This window comes from Papio anubis, chromosome 12 (assembly GCF_008728515.1).
Source record: "Papio anubis isolate 15944 chromosome 12, Panubis1.0, whole genome shotgun sequence".
Taxonomy (NCBI): domain Eukaryota; kingdom Metazoa; phylum Chordata; class Mammalia; order Primates; family Cercopithecidae; genus Papio; species Papio anubis.
In genome coordinates, this window is record NC_044987.1 from 96,290,338 (window position 1) to 96,317,840 (window position 27,503).

At 39.6% G+C, this 27,503-nt stretch overlaps 2 long non-coding RNA genes across 2 annotated transcripts in view; one reads left to right on the forward strand and one right to left on the reverse strand.

Moving 5' to 3' along the window:
* The window catches only part of LOC116269762, a 296,445-nt gene that overhangs the window by 249,022 nt on the left and 19,920 nt on the right, over positions 1–27,503 (forward strand). The gene's annotated exons all lie outside the window — the stretch shown is intronic.
* Positions 8,215–26,934, reverse strand: LOC103877550. Its single transcript, XR_637286.4, has 2 exons — positions 26,679–26,934; positions 8,215–8,392 (listed from the first exon to the last, which is right to left on the reverse strand). It is a non-coding gene; the product is annotated as an uncharacterized LOC103877550 (long non-coding RNA).

The window sequence follows — 27,503 nt, forward strand, 5'->3', positions numbered from 1 at the left end:
ATATAAGAGAGAAGTCATTTAAGTATTGAAAAAGGGACACGGAGACCAGTTAATTGCCAGGATCTGAAAGTCAGCGGTCTAATCCGATTAAATATGTAAATGCTGCAGTGGTGTTCATTTTCAGTGTCCTTTAGGGCTAATAATTAAATGATGGATTTAGAAATTAATTGCTAGGTAGTGGAGTGCGTGCACAGAAAACACGGAATCCTTTCACCAGCTGTGCCCACTTGCAAGTTCTATGGCCTTGCTCTTTTCTGACTTGGCCATAAAGGAAGTGAAAAGAAATTTACACCAAGAACAAATAACCTCCTTCCTCTGCCTTCTCTCTGACATGACACTCAAAATGAGAGAATATTCTCCCTTGAGGACAGTGCTATATTGCTGCTTGACTTATAATAAGTGTCAGGAGAATAGCACTAGGGAAAGATGGAAACTGAATCTTAGCGCTCTTGCTCCTGCTGTTAGAGAAGAAAATGCCTGTGTAAACCTGGGTGTCTGGTTCATAATGGGAAACGTCTCTGCCTGCCTGCATCAGCCTACAGCCATCTCCACCTCCTTCAGCTCCCAGAGGGAACATTGTCTTAACAGTGCACCCAGAGCATCTCTTCCATTGTCATCTTGACTTACTTAGCTTACTGCACACCTAAGCCTGTTTCTTCTAGCTAACTATATAAGGAGAGCCAGGGATGTTGGGTGATATGTGATTTCTTGCTATTATTTTGGCTCCATATGCTGTAGTCATGTGCTGGCATGCTCTGGGTGGGGTCACTCAGATGCCAGTCTGCCTCTCGGCTCCATCCTAGACAGATAGGCTGGAAGAGTAGCCTGATTGCATTCTAACTATATATGACCCTTCCTTCTATTGGGTAAACTCATAACCATTGTTTGTAAATCTGTTATATTATTTATTTGAAATATCCTTGAATGGTACTATGTCCTAGTATAGGGCCTTACATGGTCCATAAAGATCTCATAAAGAGTTGGAGAATACGGAATTAAATGAATAAATGCATGATGAGGAGAAAATACAAAGTTCTGTCTTCTTGGTAGGTATTGGTCAAAGTAAAAGAAAATTAGAAACATTTTGTATTAAAATCAGCATATCAACTGAGAGACATTCAGATTCAATTCAGATTTAGTTCCAATTAACTTGTTTCTTTTACTCTTAATTTTTTAAAAATAGAGCATGCGTGTGGCAACAAGTTCAAATAATAAAAACTAACATGTATGTATCACATTTGTAGGGAGTCCTGATAGATGTGGGACATTTTCTTAAGCACTTGTCAATGCTAGCTTTTTTGGGGTGTAATTTACTTGAAAGTACTTTGTACATTTAGACATTGTAAGTGCCAGCTTCCTTCTCTCAATAGCTGACAGCTCTGTATTGTAAGGGACCACAGAAGAGTGTCTTACGATTCTTTACATTCCTGGCAAGTTTAATGCTGTGCCTTGTATATAATAGGTGTTTAGTATTTGTTAGTTGAACAGAACAGACAAACACATTGGACCTCACCTATTTGGGGTTTCATTTATTATTTCTCGATGAAGAAAGTTAAAAGAGATGTTAGGAATGGTCAAAGCTCAACGTAATGAGTGAATTTGTGATAGGGATTTTCGACATGAGTAATGGGAGATATTTTGAGCTGAGTCAATTGTTTTATCATGTCAGGTGAGCAGCTTTCTCTATGCCTACAGTAAAGGCTGCCTATGACTTCTGTTAAAACCTGTTGTGTGTGCTCCTTCTTTTTAGGAAAGGCAAAATTGATAGGAGTAGAGAACATAGGGTTTGAATTCAAATCAACCTGGGCTTGAATCCCTTCCCTACTGCTGACTAGCTGCTTTTCACTACTGGACAGCTTTCTAAAGCATCTGGACTCAAAGAATCACAAGAATGAAACACATAGGTATGGTGGAAATCAGAGATAATATGACTTACATGGTATATTAGAGGCACTCAGTGATGATTACTGTTTTAATAATTGTTTTTATTTCAGAAAGTCATATGTTCATGGAATATTTCGTAGTGTTTGTAAGGTACCTAAGGAATTCTAATGAAACAAACACATTGCATTCTTACTAACAACTTATTTAGATTGGTAAATAATAATTATATGTATTGATAGGGTACAATGTGATATTTTGCCCAATTGTACACTATAGAAAGACCAAGTCAAGCCAATTAACATATCCATCACCTCACCAATGTTTTTGTGGTGAGAACATTAAAAATCTAGTATTTAGCAATTTTGAAATATATAACACATTATTATTAACTGTGACCATGCAGTACAATAGATCACTAAAATTTATAAGTAAAGTAAGCCAGGCACAGGAAGACAAATACTGTATGATTTCCATATGAAAAAGTATAAAAGTATAAAAAATATACTTTTTTATAGAAGTATTAAGAGGTCTAATATAGAGAGTAGAAATGTGGTTACCAGAGACTGATGTGGAGGAGGGATGGGAAAAAGGGAGATTCTGATTAAGGAGTTACAAAGTTTCAGTTAGACTGCAGCGGTACATTTTAGTGACATATTTCAGCCGTCTTTCGGCATCCCAAATGTCGAGTCTGCTCTCACTGTCGTAACAAAATACCATAGACTATGATGTGGCTTGAAGAACAGGAATGTATTTTCTCACAGTTCTGAAGGCTAGATGGCTGAGATCAGGGTGTGAGCATGATTGGGTTCTGGTGAAGGCTCTTCCTCTTGACTCGCAGATGGCCGACTTCTCACTTTTGTTGTCATCGCAGAGAGAAAGGGAGAGAAAGAAAGAGTGTGCGTGTGAGCATGAGCATGCTAGCACTTGGGCTGTTATAACAAAACACTATAAACTGGGTTGCTTATAAGCAACAGAAACTTACTTTTCACAGTTGTGGGGGCTGGGAAGTCCAAGATCAAGGCACCGGCAGATTTAGTGTCTGGCGAGGGACTGCTTTCTCACAGATGGCACCTTCTTGCTGTGTCCTCACATGGTTGAAGGGGCAAGGCAGCTTTCTGAAGCCTCTTTTATCACTAATCCTATTCACGAGGGCTTCATCCTCATGATCTAATCATCTCCTAGAAGACTCCATGTCCTAACACCATCATCTTCGGGGGGTAGGATTTCAATGTATGAGTTTTGGGGGATACAAACATTCAGACCCTAGCAGGAGCAGTGGGTTTATGCAGAGGGTTTTGAAGCTTAATGGGCCATGGGCTTGTTTGATTGCTATGTCTAAGTACATTAGCAGGTTTGAATTTTAAAATTCCTTAAAGTGAGAAGGCAGTGAGAGTGGCTAATGGCAGGGCACACAAGTTTCATGAAATTCTTGGACTGCCATTAGTGTCAAGGCAGTACTATTCCCTTACTCTAAGATATTTGACCAGAAGTGTGAGAAGTGGAGGTTGAAGGTTAAGTGGTTATATTTAAATGGAAGATGTCCACATATAGCATGGTAGAACATGAGGGTTCATGACTAGACAGAGATTTAGTGAAGGCAGAACACAGAAATCCACATGTCCCTGCCTCTAGCATTTCTGGCTATTGTGAACATGGTCTAATTTTGGGTCCACCTCCTTAATCTGGAAAATTATCATTAAGTGACCTAGCTTTGAAGTCAAACTATGTTTGTTACCAGCTGCATGATCCTGGACCAATCACAAAACCTCACTGAGCCTCAATTTCTCATTCTTAATAATGTGGTTTAAGGATACCTTATTCAGACAAAGACTACAGATCAGATAAGGTAATGAATACAAGAACACAGAGCAAAGGTTCTTACATATAGTAGGCACTCAATTAAGGTTTATTGACTCTGACATTGAATTTGTTTGCTGTTCATCACCGAAGAGTAAGTGCCAGATAATATTCATGACTGTACGAACAGTCAAATGGATATTCTTGACTTCCAATGCTGAAAAGATGACTACTTTATAAAAGGAAAATTAAAAGTTATTTCAATAACCCAGGTCCCAAGTCTCTTCTCTGAAACTCTTGGAGGAAGGTGTATTTAGCAATTTAAAAACATTCAGCTGTTATAAAAGTAATATAATACATATGCTGGGTGATACCATCAGTGGGTCTACAGAAACATCTCATAATCAAACACATTAGTAGTTCTTTAGTGGAATGTGTAAATATTTACAGTGAGTGGTTTATACAAAGACCATGAATAGCCTCACACCAGTCCAGGTCAGGTTTTGCCACAAAAGAATTTCAGTTGAGGTCAGGTTTTACTACCAAATGAGTGATGAAGCAAATTTTGATTTTTGAAACTTCTTGAAGAAGTTTTGGACTTGCAGGAGGGATTGAGCATCTGTATTATGAAATAACTTTTGATATGGCCTTTGTAAAGTAATACTGACTTTTCAGAGTTGAGTTCATTGCTATATAACTTGTCTATAGGTGTTAGATTATAAAAATAAAACTTAAATGCTGGCTTCCCAGTAATAAATGCAAATCCCAGGACATTCAAATACCCGGGTAATTTGAGTTTTATGGATTCATGACTATCAAATGATGAGTATCCAGGCTCACAGCCTTACCCAGTGTACATCTATGCTGTGGCCTGTGATCTTCTCATGTGTAATTTATGCTACTGAGGTAATAGAAGATCTTGCAATGTAGCTTTCATTGGATAATGCTCACAGCAGGGAATAACAGTTTGAAAAGTAATCAGTTAGCTTTTATTTACTCTTTGAGGAATCACACTCAGGCTATCATAAAGGAGTACAGTTGATGTACATTCCTGTGCAAATGGGGAAACATTCTGTTTACCTACTCTTTCCAAGCTCAAAAATTTCATAATTGACTAAAAGTAAAAGGTAGACCAAACAGTGCCTGTCTGTGATATTGACAGTACAGAAGAGAAACCTTTGTTTTTTTCCTCTGAGCTCTTTCCTGCATCACAGCATTTCCTGGGATGATCTTTACCTGCAGTTATTAAATTTACCTGTTCATCAAAATCAACAGGAAAAAAAGTCAGATTTTCAGTATACTATCCTAAGAAATTCAGTAAGGGTAAGGACCTAAAAATCCCCTCATTTGTTTAATTTCTGTGATGTATAGCTAAGTTTGACAATGTGAATTCAACTTTCGGATTGTACCTGGCCTTTCAGGTTACAGCACGAAAAATCCTGTTTGGGAAGAGAAAGTCAAAGTACACAGTAGACAACTGCAGATTCTGGAGGAACCCTACATGTTGAAATTTCCAAAAGAATTTTGAGAATTGAACACTAAAGATTTATTGGATGCAAAGGCTCCCTTGTATCTATGTTATAAAATATCTTTCCCAATCATGTAAGTTGGGATCCCAGTCAGTGGGAGGAAGATGTCCTCATAGAGGAGTCGCTTTTGAACTTCATTCTTGTCTTTTTCTCTGGCCTCACGGTGCTCATCTGTGAGGTTCTTGGGGGGAAATATGCTAGAGGGGGCTTGAGCACAACAACACTCCACATATACCTGGCTTGGTTTACTGCAAAGGCTACAGCTCAGATGCTTACAGGTGCTGAAGAGGCAACTTAAATGTATGAATTGTGCGCTACATAGAGAATCTGGCAAATTCTTCTAAAATTGGGCAAAGTCCACTTAATATCCAGTCAATCATTGCCAGGTGGAACTGTGAACCTAGTATCCCATTTTTTTTTTTTTTTTTTTTTTTAATTTTAAAGAGAAAAATCTGGGTCTTTATGTGAAATCTTCCAGTTTTTAAATGAAGACAATTCTACAGCTCTATTAGGTACTATTATTATCTCCGCTTTGCAGGTAAGGACACATATTCAGGGAATGTGATAATTTGAATTATTCAGCAAATATTCAGCCTGCAAATTCCTTCTCCCCTAACTAGAGACAATATACATTTCCCTGATCCACTGATGTTGGACTTGGCCGTTTGACTTGTTATGACCCACAGCATGTGAGCAGAAGTGACAGCATGCCAGTTACCAGCCAAGGCCAAAAGAAGGTCTGGTGGATCTATATTTCTGACATTCTGACTAGTCTGCTGGTCCAAAGAGGATATGAGACACACGAAGATAACATGACCTCCACCTCCTTGCAGCTTGAAGCTGAGCCTAGCCCAACCTGGCCTAGACCAGTCAACCCCTGGGTGACCCTCAGATGCATGAGCAAGAATAAATGACAGTTGTTCACATATCTAATTTTAGATAAGATAACAGATACAGAGAGTTTATAACTTGCCTAAGGTTACATACGAGTCGTTGGTTTTGTTTAGTCAGGATTTGAACCTGGGTCTGCTAAATCTAAAGCTCATAACTATTAGTGTGCTATGTTAGGTCACTGACAATGTACTATTTGATAATTCTTAATCAGAGTCATGATCTTAAGATACTAACCTGCCTTGAAATCACTTAAGAAAGAAAAGTGGAAATTGCACTTGGGAAAATTTCATTGTTCTTTTATTTAACACTGAATTCTTTGAAACTAATTGTGATGATGTTATATAAGCAATTTGATTGATAGAAAAAGACTTTGGACTTGTTGTGATTTGCTTTAGCCTCCTTTCCTAAAAAATAGAATTTATGTTACATACATACATAACTACGATAATTATTTCCATCCTCCTAATGTAGTGAGCATACACCGTTCTTCCAGCTACACATTCCCCTCCTAACCCCTTTCCTTGGCCCAGGCTATTTAGGCTCACTTTACCTTATCTTATTAGTTTGCCAGGGCTGCCATAATGAAGTGCCATTAACTGGGTAGCTTAAAACAATAGACGTTTATTGTCTCACTACCCTGCAGGCTAGAAGGGAGGTCGAAATTAATGTGTTCTCAGGGCCACGCTCCATCTGAAACTTACAGGGGAGTCCTGCCTTGCCTCCTCCTACCTTGCAGTGGTTCACTGGCAATCTGCGGAGTTCCTTGGAGTACAGACACGTAACTCTCATCTCCACCTTTGTCATCACATGGCATTCTTCCTGTGTGTCTCTGTGTCTTCCCAAGGCCATCTCCTTATAAGGGCACCAGTCATAGTGAATTAGGGGCCCACTTTACTCAAGCATAACCTCATAGTAACTAATAACATGTGCAATGATCCTATTTCCAAGTAAGGTGACATTCTGGAGGGTGGAGCTTTGGAACCTTAACATGCCCGTTTTTGTGGGGGTGGGTAAGGTACAATTCAACCCGTACAACCCAGCCTCGACTTGGTTGCAAGAAGAGCCCTCATAGGCTTGGGAATTCTGCTCATATAACTTAGATGACTGTGCCTATGTCTCTTTCACAGGGCCCCCAGCCCACAGCTCCTCTGGGGCTTTATCCTCTGGGTTTAGTGTCGTTCTAGGAACAAAATTGTCTTCAGTAGTAGGTCCTTTCTCATGGAGCTCTCAATTCATTTTTCTCTGAGCAATATTTTTTTTTTCTGCTCACTGAATGAGTATCTTTGCCCCAGGAGGCCAGGCTTTTTCATTACTTGGAAAATCCTTCAAACTCCAAATAAAAAAGAATCACAAGTTAACCATATTTCTATCTATTTTCCCCATATAAGCACAAAAAAAGGCATTAGGGAATAAAACTAAAATGTCATGCAGGGCTGACAGTTTTCCACACTGATTGCCTGTAATGCTAGTTGATGCAGGAAAGATTGTCAGACAGAGTGGAGCTCTGGGTACCAGAGGCCTGGTATCCTCTTATCTGGGTCTTCCCTACTGGGCTGTTAAACTCGGTTCCCCTGCCCTGTTTGGCTGATTCAAGCTTCAGGTTTTATGTGCCTTTCTGCGAGTCTAAAAGGAAGGTCCTGTGAACTGCGGCTGTTTGGCGAGGGAATTGTGCTGTTGGTTTGCTGGTCCACATCACAAGTAGTTCTAGAAACAGCAAAAGTGGAGAGCAGTATACAACGTTTGATAGCACTTAAACCATTTTAAAATATGTTTCTAGGTATTATCATATATTCTGTTACTTTTTGTGCACTGGTCTCTGCTGTGTTTATGCTTCCTTTTGTTAACTTGTTTCTGGATATCTCTTCCCCAAGGAACCAGCTTGTTCTCCCTTGTCTCAGGCTATCCACCTTGCTTGACACCGTGGTTTATCTCAACCCTTTATGCTGATCCCTTTCCCTGGGCTGAAACTATTTTACCTCACTCTGTCTCCCTAGTTCAGAAGGATAGGGGGAAAAATGTTGAATTTTAGTGGAAAGCAGTGGTTATCAACTTTTTCCAAATATAATGAACCCTTTTGATTTTTAATAAATTTGGCTACCTTCACAGAAGGGGCCTTATGCACTCATTTATTTACAGAGGCTGTTGCACATTACGGTTGCAGTATTTGCATCTTGACTCCTCAGGGTCCTCAACCTAAGGACTGGGAATCACAGATCCAAAGACCTTAGTGTGGCTTTCTCCAGGCTGTCAGCTCCTGTTTGGTCTTCCTCAGAATCAGAGTGTGTTACCTGAAAAGTGAGAATGAAAAGGGTTCACTTCTTCATTCATTTATGCATTAATTTTTTGATCAAACTTTTAATGAGCATTTTACTGTGTTCTATTGAAGTAATTGTTGGGTATGCAAATGAGGATACATTGTGCCTCAAAGAGCTCAGACTCTGATCAGGTAAACAGGTATGTAAACACTTCAAAGTCATTCAAATGTGCCTCAGTCATTTTAGGGGAGTCAAGTTTTGTGGTAGGTCAAAAAAATGATGTAACATAATGGATCCAAACTTCCTCAGTTTAAATCTTGGCTCCATTTTCAGCTCTGCTACCTTCGGCTACTTTCCTAACCTCTCCATACCTCAATTTCTTAATGTGAGATGTGGACATGGTGTATTCAGGTTTCACAGTGTCTGAAACTTAAGCAATTTTGAAAGTTACCTTAAAGAAAAAATAATACAAAATTATGACTGTAAAATTACTCACAAAATTGATATTTATTTAGAATGGGAAATGATAACTTATAAATTAAAAAAAATTTTAAAGAGTTGACAAATGCCATCAGCATTATGAAATCCAAAAATATACAATCTCATTACTATTAATTATATGCATCTGCCTGACGCATCTCTCTAATAGGGTTTTTTTTTGTTTTATTTTTGGTTATATTTAATCATTGTTGTTTGACAACAATTTTATAATATTTTCGTTGTGAGGATAGAAAAATATCACATCTTTCTCACAGCATGGTTTGTCAATTAAAAAAATATCGATCGCTTAGAAAAGTATTTTTTTTAAGTTTCACAATTCATTCTTGCTAACATTGAGTGTCTCCACTCTCTCAGATGGTGCTTCTTGTCCTGTGGCAAGCTTGGTAAATCGTACCCTTAGAATTTGCTAGGAATGGCCTTGAAGGCTATGCCCAGCAGCTGTGAAAGATGCATCAGAAGCATGTCTACCTTGCCACGCTTGATTCATGCTGCTATAACTAAGCACCAACGACTGCATATAAAAACAGATTTTTTTCCCCCACAGTTCTAGAGGATGGAAGTCTGAGATCAGGATTCCAGTACAGCTGGGTTCTGGTGAGGATCCCCTTCTGGGTTGCAGACTGCTGACTTCTCATTGTATCCTCATGAGGTGGGAAGAGATCAAGCTAGTCCTCTGGCATGGGATTAGGGTTTTAATGTATGAATTTTGGGGCAACACAAACATCTAGTCCATTGCACTACATTGATCCATTGTTCTTGAGACAGGTCACAACTTGGACATGGATCCTGGGTCCTACTGCCTCCCAGCAGAAGCAAAGAAACATTTATTTTCAAAAAACAAAATAAATATACACAACCTCAAAACAGGAGGTTTGTAACACAATTTTTCTGAAATGATCCTTCTTCCAGTTTTTCAATTTTTGGTACGGGTGTTAATAGCGAAGTCAGGGATTTATCTGATGTAGAGAAACAGAAACCCATTTAGATGATTAAATTTAAAAGGAGGTTTATTGAAAGTCAACAGTAAAACGTCCCAGAGAAATAAAGTTAGGGAATGCAGAAATGAGATTTGGGAATGAGAAGCAGCAAGGATAAATGGAGACTAACGTGGAAAGCAAAGATCCTCTCTTCTCTCAGGTACCTGTTCTTCTCAGGGCTGCTTTCTCTGTAGGCACTGGCTTTATTTCCTATTTCTGTCAGTAGGCTGGCTTTTCCCACTATTCTACGTGCTATGTAACTGTTTTTGAGGTGGCTTTGAATTTTCATGGCATGGAGTTGACCCTGATCTCCTGTGATTTTTCAGAGCCATGTGCCCAGCCACATCTATTTTCTTAAGAGAGTGAATCTGATTGATTCCTTCTGTGTCAGAGGTCCATACCTTGACCAATGAGCTGTGGCTAGAGGGAGCAAGGTTTTGTGGTATGAAACACAGCCATTCAAGCGTGTGCCTTCATCAAGGGCTGGGCATGAGCTGGAATTTTCAAAAAGAGAATGTGGGCAGGGCACCTATTAAGTATTGGAAACTGATTCAGAGAAAAGTGAGTTAAATTCCTTAAAAAGGGGGTGTGAGCATGTGCAATTCATGCTCATCTACGCTTCTCAAGCTGGAGTTTACTGCAGTGTGCAAGAGAGATCTCTAAGCCACAATATGGCCGTGCTCCCTCTTTCTAGATCAGCAGTTTTACACATGGATAATTGAAAATATCATTTGCAGAATTATTATGAAAAGCATAAAATCTAGCTGTTTATAGGCATGACCTCTTGGGTGTATATATTTACACCCACTCTGGGTTCTTCAGTGGAAACATTTAAGAAGCACTAGGTTCATATTTAGGTACCGTCTCTTTCTAAAAGATGGAAACAAACTTTGTTTTGAACAATCAAATCAGCAAATTTATGAAACTGATTTCATTTCTCTTTGAATTACTCTTTTCACTCATCCAGCATTCATTCGTTTATTCATTTACTTAATAAATACGTATTCAGTAAGTACTATCTGCCAGTTATAACAAGACTGTATGGTGCTGCCATCATGGAGCTTATAGAGAGGAGAGGGAGACTAAAAATAAACTTGTTAACAAAGAAATATATGATGCTTGGCTGAGGGGGATAAGTTCTATGAAGAAATTGTATTGCTAGGAGTGAGAATAGTAGTGGCTGGAGCAGCAACGTCAGAGAGGATGGCCTAGGAAAACCCCTGAGATGGTGGCCTGTGAGTTAGACCTGCAGGGGGAGATGTATTTCGCCTTGCAAAACCCCAGGGAGGAGCTTTCCAGGCAGGCTGAATAGCACATGCAGAAGCCCAATGCAAAGAACGTGGTGTGTTTGACGAACTGAAAGGCAGGTAGAGTAATGGGAGCTGAGTAAGAGACTGGTGGAGTATGAGGATGAAGAGGTAGAGGGGATATAGAAGTAATGAGTTTGGGTTTTATCCCAAGTATAATGGAGAGTCGTCAATGAAGTATTTTAAGTAAGAGGATGATTTTATTTGGTTTATGTTTTTAAAAGATCCCTCTAGTGAAGTGTGAGAAAAGATTGGAAAAAAAGCAAGAAAAGAAACTGGGATTTCAGCTGGAAGGCAGAGTGATGAAGGTGAGAAAAAGTGGTCATGTCACAGAATGGGAAAGGAAGCTTACTTGAGAAACAGAATCCACTTTTTATGTGGTGTAACCCGTCAGTCCCGATGTGGGCTCTCAGAAGCAGTCAGACAGGTTGGGTTGTGAACAGAAAGGCTCACAATCTCTCTGACTGCTTCTGAGATGTGATGTGTGAAAGGGGAGAAGAGTCCTTGCAATGAATGATTTTAATGATAAGGCCTGTATTTAAAGTTGGATAAGAAAGGAAATGGAAACAGACAGAGGCTGACTGATTTTGAGAATGCACCAGGATCAATTGCAGAATTGTGCACTGTGGGCACTTGAGCAAGTAAACTGAAAAAAATAGGAAGCTAAGGCCAATAAGAGGTATGCCTGAAATTGAGATGTATGAGGTTGTGCAGTGCCTGATGATGAAATGTCAGATATGGCAGTGGGATGGGGTCCTGCAAGAATGTAAGAAAGACCCACTGTTGACAAGGAAGGGAAAGATTGAGGGATGAAAGCTGGATGGACCCTCCACACATCTGTTGAAGTTATTAGGGTTGTTTTTGGAGAGAGTGAGTGTAAGCAGGAAAATATCTCAATAACAGAGGGATGTCAGCAGATAACTTCAGGAAGGTTGGATTAGAAGAGTGTCAAATAGCTGAATGAGATGCTTGAAAGGAGCAAAGAAACTTGTAAGTTGAAGGGAAAGCCAGGAGAAATTATCTGTTAGAAACTGTGGGAAAAAGAAGGACACATCTTTCTTCTAACCCCAGAAAAGAGGGAAGGATGAAAGAAAAACAACAAAAGGATGAAAGGCAAGCAAATTTTATAGGCAACGATACAGTCAAGCAAGGAGATGAAGGGAGCAAGGCAGTGGAAGAGTTTGTAGGTGTAAGGATATTTGCTGATCGTAAATGGACTATTCCAGAGGGCACAGTGTGTGTGAAAGGAAGGAGAGGGGTGGAAGGTTGAACCACGCTTGGGGAAGTACAGAAGAGGAAAGGGGAAGAGAGCCTGGTGATATGTAATAAGTGATACTAGCAGTTTATGCTTTTGGGAGGGATTGAGGTAAAAGGTTGCAAGACCTGATGGATTGGTCCTGATGCTCTTGACTCTGATCTGGCACTCTCTGTCTGGTGGGATGCTGGATTCCAGAGTGCTGCTTGTGAGGACATTGGCTGCAGGAAAGGGGCCTTCCAATTTGCCTTCAAGACACAGGCAAATGAGGGTAGTGAAGACCAGTGAACTTATTCCAGAAGTCTGCTAGCTGCTTCTCTATTATGACTAATCCTCAGGACAATGCTACTAAATAGCTTTTATTATTCCCATTTTACAGAAGCTGAAACTACAGCTCAGACAAATTAAGAGACTTGGTCAAGATGAAGAGGTAAGGATGGAGAGAAGGTTTTAAACCCAGGCCTTTCCAAAACCCGAGCCTGAGTTCTTTCACATAGGAAACTTTAACCAGGCTAAAGAACCAGGGTGAGACACAGGAACTTAGACTCTGGCTGGGAAAAATTCTCTCTTTGCTTGGCTATCTTTCTTATGAGATTTTGAGCTTCTTGAAATTAGAGACTGTCTCCTTGTATCTAGCATGGTGCCTGGCACATAGTAGGTGCTCAATAATATTTGATAAGTGAAGGTAGGAATAAATTACTTTATGTCATTCCTTTCCTTTCGCTTTTCTTCCTTCTCTTCATTTCTTTTTCTTTGTTTATCTTTTTAGAATATCTCCTTGCCTGCTAGCCTCTTTAGGACATGTTAAACTCTGTAGAATAGAGCACATAATTCTTCAGTCTTTGACCCTCCCACTTTTCCAGCTTCCTCTCCCTTCTCTTCCATCAAACTTCGGCTCAGATTATGACTGTATCTTTCAAGTTCCAGGGTCCCATCTTGCTTTCTTTGAGTTATTTTCAGCTACTCTCTGATACAACCCGTGAAGTCCCACATCAGGAGAATAGCAGGCCAATTAGTTCATGGGCATCACCATGAACCCATGGCCATAATTTCCTAGATTTTGTCTCAAAGTTTCTGATTGAGCTGCCTAATGTACCGGAGACAACCCTTAGTTATGCAAGAAAAGCTGTGCTTTTACTCTTTGCATTCTTGTGTGGAATACTTAGAATTATTGGAACACTCATGACTGACCCTGGTGTAAAGGGTGCAGTGTGTGTGTGTGTGTGTGTGTGTGTGTGTGTGTGTGTGTTTGAGAGAGAGAGAGAGAGAGAGAGGTTCATTTGTGGAAGTTACGAATGCATGGTCTATTTTTATTACCTATCCTGAGGCTTTAGAATAAGTGAATTCTGCATTAGAAGATGGTTTTCTTTCAAAGTTTTTAGTACAAATATCAGCCAGTCTTGTGTGCTTCTGTTATACTCCAACACCTTTCCCTGTACATTTTCTTTGGGGCAATATTGAATATGTTTTTCTGCACTTGTGTGCAGAACCTCTTACATCCTTAAGGTGGCAGCAACAATCAAAACGGTATTTAAAGAAAACTAGTTGAATGGGAAGGGAAGTGGGGAAAAGAAAAAAAAATTCTTTCTGAAGTGTTCTATAATCCTCCATTTTCTGCTCAGCAGAATTGTATCTGTAACTAGATTATTCATTATTAAGAGCTTATTTCAGCCCAGAGTCTGTGTGTCAGTAGATTAGGATGTGGGGGAAGATTAGCTTCTCACAGCAGGTGGCTAGAAATAAGTTTCTTATCTGATCATTAAAATTGGTTGTTCATGGTTTCTTGATCATAATTACTAATTCTGTCAAGGACTTTTGCATGTCGATTAAATTTTGGTTCTTGATATGTAATGTTAGAAGTCAGCTCCATGGTACCAGTGTTACATTAGCAAGGCAGAAATGAGTCTGTGTGTGTGTGTGTGTGTGTGTGTCTTCAATAGTTCTCAAGTGCCTCCAGTCCTCAAAACTTATTTTTGAAAGTATTTAACAATTTTGAGACTTCAGTAATGACAATACTATTAATAAATAAAACACTAGCAGCAACTTTTTATTGTTTACTATGCACCCTATACCTCTGTTGTCTATTTTTATCATCTCCACAAACCTAGGCAATTGATGTCATTTTTACTTCCATATTAAACATAAAGAAAGTAAAGAGTCAAAGGATGAAATAACTCCTCCATATTTACAGAGCTGGTAAACAGTGGAGCTGGTGGGAACCCAGGTATTTCTCACTGCAAATCCCTGCTCCGCTACCTGTCAATAAAATGGCTTTTTGTGAGCTTGGTCCAGGAATAGGATTCTTAAATTAATATGTTGTCACAGTTTAACAAAATGAACACAGTGATCTGAAGACACAGAGATTTATTGTTTCTGGCAAAGTCAAACCTAAAGAGAAGAAACAACAACTACTTTTTTTTTTTTTTTTGAAAACGTGTTAGGTGATTTTCTTTAGCTATACAACTATGCATCAAACAAGGATTTGAGTGTGAGGCAATGTGTTAGAACATCGAGTAAGACACAATCCCAGTTCCTGCAGGAAATGTAAATAGTGATAAATGTGTAAGCAAAGTCTATGGAGACGATGGAAGAAGTGATTTATTTTGCTTCACAGAGGAGGGCCTCTTGCAATAAACTATAGAAGTGTCCAAAATGGCTCTTTCAGGAAAAAAATGACATCTTTCCTCAGTTACCTCCACTCCACCCTAATGTAAAAGCATTAACAATAGCTTTTCTGGTAATATGAGAAAAGTTGGTAAGATCGAGTAGGAAGTCTTGTCCTACTGGCCTCACGTTGCAGAGGAATGCTTGTGAATGAATTCTGAAAGGCAGGAACCAACAAAACCTAGGATGAAAGTTGGGGTGGGAAATGATGATGGGAGGTGGTGAGGGGATGGTAAGTTATCATGAAATTGTATAAGGGGGGCATTTTGATTCCAGATAAAGCAGAATCCCAGTCATGATACCTGAGTTTTAAAATCAGAGCACATGTTGGGCATCGTGGTTCACTGCTGTAATCCCAGCATTTTGGGAGGCCGAGGCAGGTGGATCACCTGAGATCAGGAGTCTGAGACCAGCCTGGCTAACATGGTAAAACCCCGTCTCTACTAAAAATACAAAAATTATCCGGGCGTGGTGGTGCACGCCTGTAATCCCAGCTACTAGGGATGCTGAGGCAGGAGAATTGCTTGAACCTGGGAGACAGTGGTTGCAGTGAGCCGAGATCATGCCACTACACTCCAGCCTGGGCAACACAGTAAGACTACATCTCAAAAAAAAAAAAAAAAAGAAATATCAGAGCACATGTTCACCCACTAATTCACGATTTATAGATTACCAATCTGATGTCAGTTTACAGTTTACTTTGAAATTAGGGCTATCTATATGCCTACCTATTGAGGAAATACTTGTTTCCAGAAACTCTAGGTTTGATTCTGTAGGACAGAATCATGTGGACCCAACCTAAAGTAAAAGACAGGTGTGTAGGGGAATAGAGCGTCTGGCAGATCACTACATACTGAAGCCGTGAATATGATAGAAAGGTTATTCATACTATCACTACATACTCAAGTATGACACAGAAATACTATCCAAATATGTTTCTTTAGGTAAATCAAAGTGTCCTAATTAGCATAGGAGCTAATAAGCTAGAGAGTGAGAAGAATTGAGGGGTTATAGTGAAGACAGAAATATCCATTTTCTTTAGTTGGAATAAAGAAGAGGCACAGTGAATTCTCTATGTATTCACTTACTCTTTCATTCATTTTATTGAACCCTTAGATGACACTTTCTATATCAAAGTCCTAAATAAGTAATAACGCATTGATTTTAATAAAAATCTGACAAGGTACACGTTGTTATCACATACGTTTTATGGAGAACTGAGTTACACAGGTATTGAGTAACTTCTACAAGGTAACTGTATTAGTCTGTTCTCACACTGCTAATAAAGACATAGCTGAGACTGGGTAATTTATAAAGGAAGGAAGTTTCATTGACTCACCATTCAACATGGCTAAGGAGGCCTCAGGAAACTTACAATCATGGCAGAAGTGGAAGCAAACATGTCCTTCACATGGCGGCAGCAAGGAGAAGTGCAGAGCAAAAGGGGGGAAAGCCCCTTATGAAACCACCAGCTCTCAGGAAAATTCACTCACTATTAGGAGAACAGCATGAGGGTAACCGCCTCCACGATTCAATTACCTCCCCCAGGTTCCTCCCACAACACATGGATATTATGGGAACTACAATTCAAACTGAGATTTGGGTGGGGACACAGTCAAGCTATATCAGTAACATAGCTTCTTTCACCATATTTATTTATTTTTTGACAAGCAAAGTTATCCTGAAATGGAGTGGTGACCTTTTTCTAGTTTCATGCAGACAATTAATTTTTAGATCATCACTCTCAGGAGAGGAAAGACTTCACAGACCTAAGCATCTGTTTCCCCAGCCCAACATTGGCACAAACCAATTGCATGTTTTTTTTTTCTTTTTTCCTTTATGGCATCAGAAGATGTCCCAAGAACACATATAGCTTATGTATCTGAGTTCCCAAAGCTGGAGTGGAATCCTGCCAAATCCAAACTGATAACAACGTCTGTCTGCTATCTCTCATGTCACTAGATGCCTTTCACAGTTAAAATCACACCATGCACCCCATACAGCTAGCTCCAAGCTCACTAAGCCTGTAGACCTTGTATCACTGCATGTACTCCATACAAATGTGATTTCATAGCCAGGGTCCAAACACGAATATGGAAAATGGCCAATAAGGTTATTAAAAAGGAATGGCCTAGAGAAAGCCCAGCTAATCACCATCCTGCTGGGTGAGAGTGAGAGACCAGCAGGGGCTGAGACTTTTCTTCTATTTTTAAATCAGGAGTCTGAGCAGTAAACCCATGTCTCCATCAATTCACAGAGCTGGTCCACAGAGGATACACGTGCTGTGGACCATGGTGGCAGCTGAATGAATTGTTTGGGCTGATTGTCCTTTCCTCTGTCTGTCTCTGCTGCCAGGGTAGAAATGTTTAAAAATACACTGTCATTAAGGGCATTTCAGCTGCAGGACTGGAGTGGCTGGCATAATTGTGAGCTTCCTGAGTCTCTGGGGCTTCCTAAGTCTTTGGCTGGTTCTTTCCTGCTCCTCCACACTCATGGTCCCCGATAGTTTTGAATAAAATCTTATGTTTCTGTTGTTGATAAGTGTTAGCCAGTTCTAGGAGGTAATTGAAATGATCCTGTATTTGCACTGGAGATTTTGTATTTGTGCAAACTGCTGCTGAATTGCCTTTCACTGAGGGTACAGAGTTTGAAAAGAGCTTTTCCAGTTGCCTTTGTGACACTTATGTTTTGACTCTAGTAAAGTATGAATGGACATCTGGAATAAACACATTTGAAAGGGGTTTACTACATGGTGGTCTAAGTTTTTTGCACCGGCCATTTATAATTTTTCAACTTGATCTTTCTGTCCTTTGGTATTTGGATTTTTGTGTACAGTGAGGGGCTTACCACTGTAAAGGGGCAGGGAAGCTCATATAACAGTCCTCTGCAGCTTTTTGAGGCTTTTGTACACTGTAAGTTTAGAGACAAATAAATAGTTGTGAAAGTATCTAACACATTAGGTGTGACCAAAGATTTATGCTATTTGTAGAAGACCCAGTTTATTTTTCTCCCCAAATCTGCTCAGCCCTGTGCTTGACTGTTAGACAGAGATCCCTTGCCATTACTCCTGTTCTTTCCTCATCTCCTAGCACCACAAGCTATCTTATCTGCTCCCACAGTGAGAACCAGGTTCCAGCACAGCCTCTTCCATGCAAAGACCATGTACGCTTTGGTGCCTCAGTTGAACTAATCAGGCCCATAGGAGATATGGTGCCTTTCACTACTTCTGGGCTCATGTAAAGAGAAAAAACTTTGAGGCAAGAGAAATGGCTTTCCTTGAGACTTCTGGGAGTAGTCAGTTTACACAATCTGAGAACCTGGGGCAAACTGACCAATGAGAGAAAGGAGACAGACACCACTTAGCAGACAAATTTCACATTCTCTCTTCAGTTTGCACACAGTGGTTCGTTCCATAGAGCCTCTCTAGAGATACCTTACATGACTGAGAAAATGGCTTTGTTTTTTTTCGTGAAGGCCAGTTTAACAACTTGGCACCTTGTAACTGATTTGCTACTTTTCTGCTTCACTTCCCTTTTCCTCAGTCTTGCTGCTCTGAGATTGCTCCTCCCAATATAGTATTAGCATATAGATATGTAGACTTTTTTTTTTTTTTTTTCCCTAGAGAACCTGGCCAAGACAACATAGGAGAAGGACTCTCCACTAAGATAATCAACTATACAACTATAATGAAGGTACAAGTTAAAGATAAAGGAAAATAAAGAGAATACCTTAGGGTGAATAGAAAGTATACCAAGAAGTGAGTAGGGGAAGGTGGTTCCTTTTGAGAAAATGGGACAGGGTGAGTTGAGAGGAACAAAGCTTTCTCATAGTTTTTCAGGGTCAAAGAGGAGAAGAAGGTTCATCCTAGCCAGTGGAATTAATAATTTTGGATGAAACAGAAACACACACAAATTTCATGGACTTAACAATGTAGATTTATTTTTAACATCCTATATGGTTCTGCCATTCTCCATCTTGTAGGCATGCAATCTGGAATCCTTGGGCTCTAGGGTTTCAGGGGCTGGGGCTGGAGAAGATAACTAGATCTGGATCTAGAACTAAAAGAAGACCAAGAGCAAGAGGGAGAGAGCAAGAGAGGAAGAACATTAGCTCTTCACTACCTTACTCAGAAGTAACACATGCCCCTTCTCCTCAGTCATTGGCTGGAATTAATCCCACTGCCACAGTCTACCTGCTAGGGAGGCTGGGAAATGTAGGGGAACACACAGAGTTCTGTTGAGCACAGATGGCCTCCCAACGAGGCTCAGCAAGAGAAACTAAGGGAGGGAGGGATGCAAGTGGGATAGGGAAAGAGATTCATACCAGAAGAATGAAAAGAAGACCTTCAAGAAATGTAAAAGTGGGAAGAGGGAGAAGTGTGGGACCCGAGACAAATATCTGTTCCGAAGTAGAGGACACAAAGGAGAAAGGAAAACACTTCTGAAGAAATTTTGGAGGATTAGGCAAATTCTTAGATCAAAGCAGAGAGAAAGTCCAGGGAGTTGGGAGAGGACCCCTGATAGGTATCAAGGGATGAAGCTGTGGAGGAAAGATTTCCACAATGAGACAGGTCAGGATGCCCTGGAAAAGATACCTGGTGACCTGGTCACAAAATAAGGCAGAACAAAGAGTAATATAACATTTCTTAACATAAGTAATATTGAAACAACTCACAGACCCACTCCCTGTGTTCAGCCTAAGACAGTGAACAGATGATTATGTCCAATGCTCACATAGAATGAATCCACATTTCCGTGAGGACTCTCCAGTTTAGTTCTGAAAGGTCATGAATATGAAGAATCACTTATGATTTTCAGGTGTAGATGTCCAAGGTGATGTGAGTTGGATGAGGCACAGGTGCACTTCACATCATAAGAAAGAAGAAGCTGGTTGCAGATTGCAAAGCAGTCATTCATGGGCTATTTGATAGGCTGTGGTGAGGATTCAATTAAATGGCTGACACATCCCAAGTGGTCAAAATAGGTTATTTTTGGGCTAACCTTCTGAGGCCTCTGTTTCAGAGATTAGGAAATTGAGGCAGGGGAATTGGAAAGACTTATCTGTGAAATCGTAGCTCACAAAAGCACAAAGTAGTGCATGCTATCACTTAGTATAGGGGTTGGGAGGGTGGTCATTACAGACCTCCTGGATGACATTATACTTAAGAAAGGTGAAGGATAAAGAGTTAGCCAGGCAAGGAAGGTAAAGGTAACAGATGACAATTCTGGTAGAGGGAACAACAGATAAAAACACCTGAATTCAGGAATGAGTTTCATGCAGGGTGAGTGGAGTTTCATCATGGCGAGGAAGAATGGTCTAAGACAAAATTGGAGAGGAAGACAGGCTTAGCAGGGTTTCTTAGGTCATACTATAGTCAATGAATCCTGTCCCAAAAGGATGCTAGGCCACTAACAGGCTTTAAGCAGGGTAGTGGCATAAGGGACTCATGTTTTATAAAGATTACTCCCAGTGCAATATGGAGAATGGACCGGGGAGGAGGGCAAGTGAGAATAGGAAGAACAAGAAGAAGACTAGTGTAGTTCTGATGAGGTTATACTAGGGGTACTTTTTCCTTTGATCTTTCTCTCTTCATTTGACAGATAGGTCTACTACAATTTCTTGTGGTAAGACTGTAAATCCTAATAATTCACTTTATTATTGAGGCTGTCTGTAAGACAATCAAAAAACTATGCTATATGCTCAGAAAAATAATGAGGTCTAGTTGCTGGTATTACTTCTACTCATGCCCCTCAAAGGTATCCAATGGGAGGAAGGAATGCTCTTGTTCTTTTTTTTTTTTTTTCCCTTTCTAATTTTGCTGTTATGTTGTGGCATTAGGCTTAGCATTTGTACAATAGTTCACAGTTTTTCAACACCATTTATTAGCTGTACTTTCATGTCTTGTATTCCTTATAGGAATCTTATAAGTAGGTATCAAAACAGTTTTTAGACTTGAAGAAAAAAAAAACTAGCAAAAATCACCCATCTTCCCAACTTTGTATGTTCTAAAACAGTGGTTTTCAGTGATATACTGGGTAATCCACAGACATTTCTGAATCTTGATTTTGGTCATTTTTTAAATAGTTTGCCTATGGTTATAATTTTATATTTTATACTGTCAATGTTCCCAATTTTGTGACACAATTAAATCTATTTATTAGTAGTCTGAATTTTCCTAAGCCCATACCTAAAGATGATAATCTAAATTGCACTGACTTAAGCCCATAACTGTTCATATTGGCATTTCCTGTCCAGGTCTTGGTTTCCATCGTGCTCATATCACCTAGTAGCTGTGATCTCCAGGTGGCATAGAATACTTCTTTTCTTGTTCTGACCTCCAAATGTGGTATGTTCTCCCTGAGAAGTCACTTCAACATGACTAATGTTGCCATTATTAAGGGTGCCAACTGTGAAAATACCAACGTCTCTACAAAGAATTTCAGGTTCTAGTGCTCCACATGCCACCAAACCCCATCGTTTGTTTCCTGCCCCAGAGCGTGGGAATGTCTTCTTTTCTATCTCTTCCTCTGCCTTCAAACTCAATCCTCTGGAAAATATTCCTACAGTTTTTGTTATAGGGTCCTCAGTCTTGGGTGGTAGCAGAAAAAAATACTTTTCCTCTTTTTTCACCTTTATCATCATATCAGCATCTCTTCCACATGAGTCCTTCCTTCCTTAATTTTTTTCCTCCTAGATGGAACAGGTACTACTCGTTAGTCATTAAGGCTGTGGATGCTGATGCTGAACTTCCTGATTTCAAATTTCTATTCTACCACTTACTTGCATTGTAACTTTAGAAAACGTACTTCACCTCTCTATGCCTCAATTTCCTCTGTTACATGGGAATAAGACTTCCTAGGTTTGTTGAGAGGATGCAGTGAGTTAATACATGCAAAGCACTTTGAGTTGTGCTTGGCATTATAAAGTCTTCAAGAAATATTAATGGCTATTGTAGGTCTAGACCTATCTGATGTCTCCGATGGCTAAGATCGGGCATCATCTATGAATTTATGGATCATCCTATACACTCTCCTTATTTATACATGTAAGATAAATTATTTTCAGATTAAACATGTTATGAAGCTAAGATAGATAGTTTTAATACTTTAGAAAAAGTTAGCAAAGAACCAAAATGTGGGTGTATTTTGATGCTTATCACATATCACTTTTATCTCTTCAATTTCCAGGCCATAGACTCTGATATCAGAATTGTTTCACACAACTAAGGGACATGGCTATTTCTCACTGCCAGGCAGGCCAATAACTAGAAAAAGACACCAAGAAGGAAAAAGACACCAAGAAGGAAAAGGACTTAAAACTTAAAGGACAGGACATAAAACACACATCTAACCGATAAGAACAGAAACAAAAGGGTGTTTAAACTAAAGATAAAATGAAATGATGAGAGTTTTGGGCTTCAGCCACATGAAGTCATGGAGCTTTAATTCTTGATGGGCAGCCTGACAAGACATTAAATGAAATTCCAGAAATCTGGGCTTTCTGCCAAAAAGGATTTAGAACTGGAGATTTCTGATTCAGCACTGCCTTCCTGGGGAAGAAGAACACTGAGATCCATGTGTTTACTTCAAGGGGCCATACAAGGTCCTTTGCCTCACTCTGAGGTGAGAAACATGGGAAAACTAGATGCCACATGATGTAGAGGAAAGTGATTCTGATCTTGGCCAGCCCTGGGTTTAATGCTTTTCCAAGGTGACATTGGTAAGGATTGCTAACCTGGCAGAGCCTCAGTTTCCTCATCAACAGAACAGAAAATTTAATTTTGGTGATAAAGATATGAGATGGAAAGAGGACTGAATTATCCATTAGATACTATAGGCAGAGTGCTTACTGCCTATAATATTTTCAAGGGCCTTTTAAGATGGTTGAGATATAAAATATTTTTTCTCTTAAGTTCTAAATTGAAATGCTAGAAAATTAAAATTGAGAGTGATTTTGAGACCACAGTTATAAAAGTCCTTTCAATCTCTTAAGTGCCACAAATTATACAATGTCGAATGTGGGTCCATTTTAATAAGTATAAAATGATATCATGTGGAGTATCCAAAATTAACAGGCTTAGGAAGAGCTCTGGGTAATAAATAGCAGGGTGTTTGGAATGTGTTCGGTACTGAATTAATGCCAATTCTTTTTCGCTCTTTTTTCTGCCCTGAAAGTCTTTTGAAATCTGGAAGGAGGTACAAGGTCACATGACAAATGTTATACAGGTAGTCAGTATGATAGTGGGCATGGTGTAATTAAAATTTTATTTTTACTAATTTTTTCATTTTATTGTATGCTTACCATGTGCCAAGCACTCTTCTAACTCACCTATATTAACACATTCAATTCTCATGATAAACCAGTGCAATAGATAAAGCTATTATCCCAATTTTATTACAGAGGAGATTCTATGCAATTTGCAAACGTGACACAGCAGTGGAGCCAGGATTTGAACACAAAGATTTTTACTATGGAACTCAACTTCATCTACTAAATGGTAGTGCATTTGGGACACAGGATATCTGGATAGATTACAAGATTATTCAGTAGATATGCACTACCACAATGCTTTGCTTATGTGTATCCTTCAGTTTAGAATTCAAGGAGAAAGCAAATATCCTGAAATTAAAAAAAATTCTCTCTCATTGTCACAGCATTCAGGATGTTGGTTACAGGTAGAATTTGAAATCTTACAAACACAGAACACAGGGCTGGGATTAGAACAGCAGTTTCTTATGTTTGCCAATATGGGGATGCTCATGTAAACTTCCAAAACTTCATATACCCTCCTGTCCATATACAAGGAGTGAGTATATCCTCGTGATACTTTTATTAAGTATAATCTGAAAAAAATACATAACAGAATGGAGCCAAGTAGCAAATGTGTTTCATTTATGCAGTTTATCATGGACAGTACTGAGAGCAAATGTAAATTCTTGGGACATTGTAATAATTCTGTGCCCTCTAAGAAGTTATAGTGAAATAATGAACTGCAATATCATACAGATATTCCCATTAGCCAGGTAGAGGAGCATGTAGAATTTTGCTGATTATTTAAAAGCAACAAAATTTCTTTGTTATTGTTTTCTGAATGAATTACAAAAAGTCTCAAAGGTATAAGTGAAATGAGCATATAAGCAAAAACTATACACTTAAAAGAAGATGATTGCTAATGTGAGAAAAAAGTATTCCTGTACAAATGGGATATGCTTTATCTGGAAAATGAAGAAAATCCACTGAACATATTGGAGGCTCTTACGAACATTACAATTTGTTGCTTATTTCTTAATGAGTCAGGAGCTAGAGGAGAGGTTCTGTCTCATAACTGACTATATATTCTACATAGTTTCTAAATTTTAACACATTTAACTATAAAAGATTCCTATTTCAAATTGTATTTTCAGTAATTCCCAACTAATTTATTTGCTTACTCATGAAGTCTGGAGTTAAAGAACTTCAATGTAATTTGCTAAAAAGTTTCTTTTTCCTTAAAAAGATTCAAGCCATTTTTAAGAAATTCAACATTATCCTAAGAAAATAATAGGGGATATGCATAAATATTTTAGTGTAAAGATAGTTATAACAGCATTATTTGTAATAAGCAGTATTTGAAAACACCTGAATGATTATCAATGGGATATTAATTATTGAGCTATAGTATCTTCAGGATATAATACTATGCAAGTGCCTAGCCTGTAGTCCATAGAAAAGAGATCCTGGCTGGGCACAGTGGCTCATGCCTGTAATACCATCACTTTGGGAGGCCGAGGCAAGTGGATCACTTAAGTCCAGGAATCCGAGACCAACCTGGGCCACATGGTGAAATCCCATCTCTACAAAAAATACAAAAACCTGTAGTCCCTGCTTCTTGGGATGATGAAGGTGGGAGGATCATTTGAGCCCAGGGGGTGGAGGTTGCAGTAAGCCGAGATTGTGCCAATCCTTATTGGAAGGTAAAATTCCCGGCAAGCAAGCATGAGGCAAAAGGAGTGAGTCAAAGGATGCGAAGCAAGTGCAAGGTGTTATGTTGCTGTACTAACCACTGTTTTCCTTCAGGCACGTTGTAGTGGGAAACTGCCTTGGAATAGGTCATCTGAAAAAAGACTTGAGAAATAATTTACCTCTTGGCTCCAATCTGTCTACTGTTTACTTCTGATCAGAGTTCATCCTCCAGGGGGTTAACTCCCTCCCACTTCTGGGTTTTATCCCTGGTTCTTTATTCAACCAATAGGGAAGCCAGATTCCATGTACTGGCTGTGCTTCATTCAAGTTTGGAAATGGTGAGAGGAGCCAGAGACTCTGGGTTTTTAGCTGGTTGGTTCCTGTAGAATCATTTACCAATACAGTGGCTGAAGATGAGCAGACAAGTGAGTGTCAGGAGACATTTGTGGCTGAGGGTATTTGGTGAGGCATGTAAGATATGCCCACTAAAAGACATAAAACCAAATTAATAATGAAGCATTGACACATTCACGATTTAATGGTAAAAAAGAGGCTTAAATGTATATGCAACTTGATACTGTTTTTTATAACTCTACGCATGCTTATGTGGAAAGAAAGAAAGAAGAGAATATTAAAAAGTCATACAACAAAACTTAATATGCAATTATCTTTAGAAGATAGATTCAAAACTGAATGTTGGGAGTTTTATGTCAGTGGGATTTTTCCGTGATTTTCAAGTGTTCTGTGTTGAACATAAATCACTTTTGCTATAAAAATAAAGTATAGTTGTGAGGAGAGACTCATCTGTAGAGTAATTCAATGTGTAATGTTACTTATAATAATAACAAAATGGAATGTACAACATGGATGGAACTGGAGGACATTATGTTAAGTGAAGTAAGCCTGCCACAGAAAGACAAACTTCACATGTTTTCATTTATTTATGGGAGCTAAACATTGAAAAAATTGAATGGATGGAGATAAGGAGTAGAATGATGGTTACCAGAGCCTGGGAAGGGAAGTGTGTTGGGAGGGAAGTGGGGATAGTTAATAAGTATATACATAGTTAGATAGAATGAATAAGATCTAGTATTTGATAGCACAACAGGGTGACTACAATCAACAATAATCTATTGTGAATTTAAAAATAACTAAAAGAGTATAATTGGAATGTTAGCAACACAAAGAAATGATAAATGCTTGAGGTGATATATTTTTTAAAAAGAAAACAGACATGGTAGCCACAATAATAAAGATGAAAACCTACTGATTCAATAAAAACATTTAGGGTGAAGAGGAGCAAGTTGGCATAATAGCATTATCCGGCACTCATCCCCCCTGCAGAATCATTAATGTAAACAACTATCCACATGTGAAAATGCCTTCACAAAAGCTGAAGACACCAGGTGAGAGCACCTGGATATAGCAAAGAAAAAAGAAAAGATGCATTGAAGAGGGTAGGAAGGCAGTTTTATATTGTCACCCTTTCCTCAACCCCATAAAACACAGCATGGAGAGAAAGACCCTCCATGTGGGGGAAGGAGAGGAAAGTGAGTATTCAACTTTACCTCAGAGACTAAAACCAGGCCCACCCCAGTAAAACCCAGTGCCAGGTAGACCCCCATAGCCCTAAACTCCAGGCCAATACCTATGGACTGAACCTCTGTGCTCACCTCATGCCAGGCTAGGTCCTGTAGCCTCAGGCTCCAGGTCTTTGTGGTGGATTCAGTCTCCAGACCATCCCACTGCTAGGTCAACCTCAAAGGCTTCATGTTTCAGCTTGTCCTTAGGTCTTGACTGGCTCCAGTGGACCCATATCTAGGCTGCCACCATCAGCAGACCAACTCTAGGCTGTCCCAGGTTCCAGGTTTCAGCCTTGTCCCAGCAGCAGGCCAATCCTAGTCATCCTAGTCATGAGGCCAACACACGTGGACTCCAACTTGCTGGAAGCTTCTGTGGATACAGCCTCCAGGCCCACCCACTACTGGGACAGCCCCTGTCGGCCCAGCTTTCAAGCTCATCTGAGGACCAGGTCAGCCCCCCTTGCCTCAAGGACTAGACGTGTACCCATGGATATAGCTTTTTGGATTGCCTAGTGCCAGGCTGGTTCTGTGGCAGGGTCCAGGCCAATTCCAGAGTCCAGGCCTGTCACAGTAGGACCTATTGTTAGATCCAGGGTCCAGGCTTGTCACAATAGGACTTATTGTTAGACTGGCAGTCACCACATACACTCCACCAGCTGCCAGGCCTACCTATCTGCCGACCCAGGCACCAGACCAGCCTGCCCGAGGACTTCAGAAGCAAGCCCACCCAAGGACCAGGCCAAGTAGCCTGCTCAGAATCTGTGGACAGGCTGACTAGTGAAGGGCTTTCCCAGAAAAAGCTAGTCTGCAAGTCTCTACTTGTTCAAATGTGTAAACACCAAATAAAGGCAATTAAGAAACATGAAAAATGAAAGAGACATAACAGTACCAAAAGAACACAATAGTCTCCCAGTA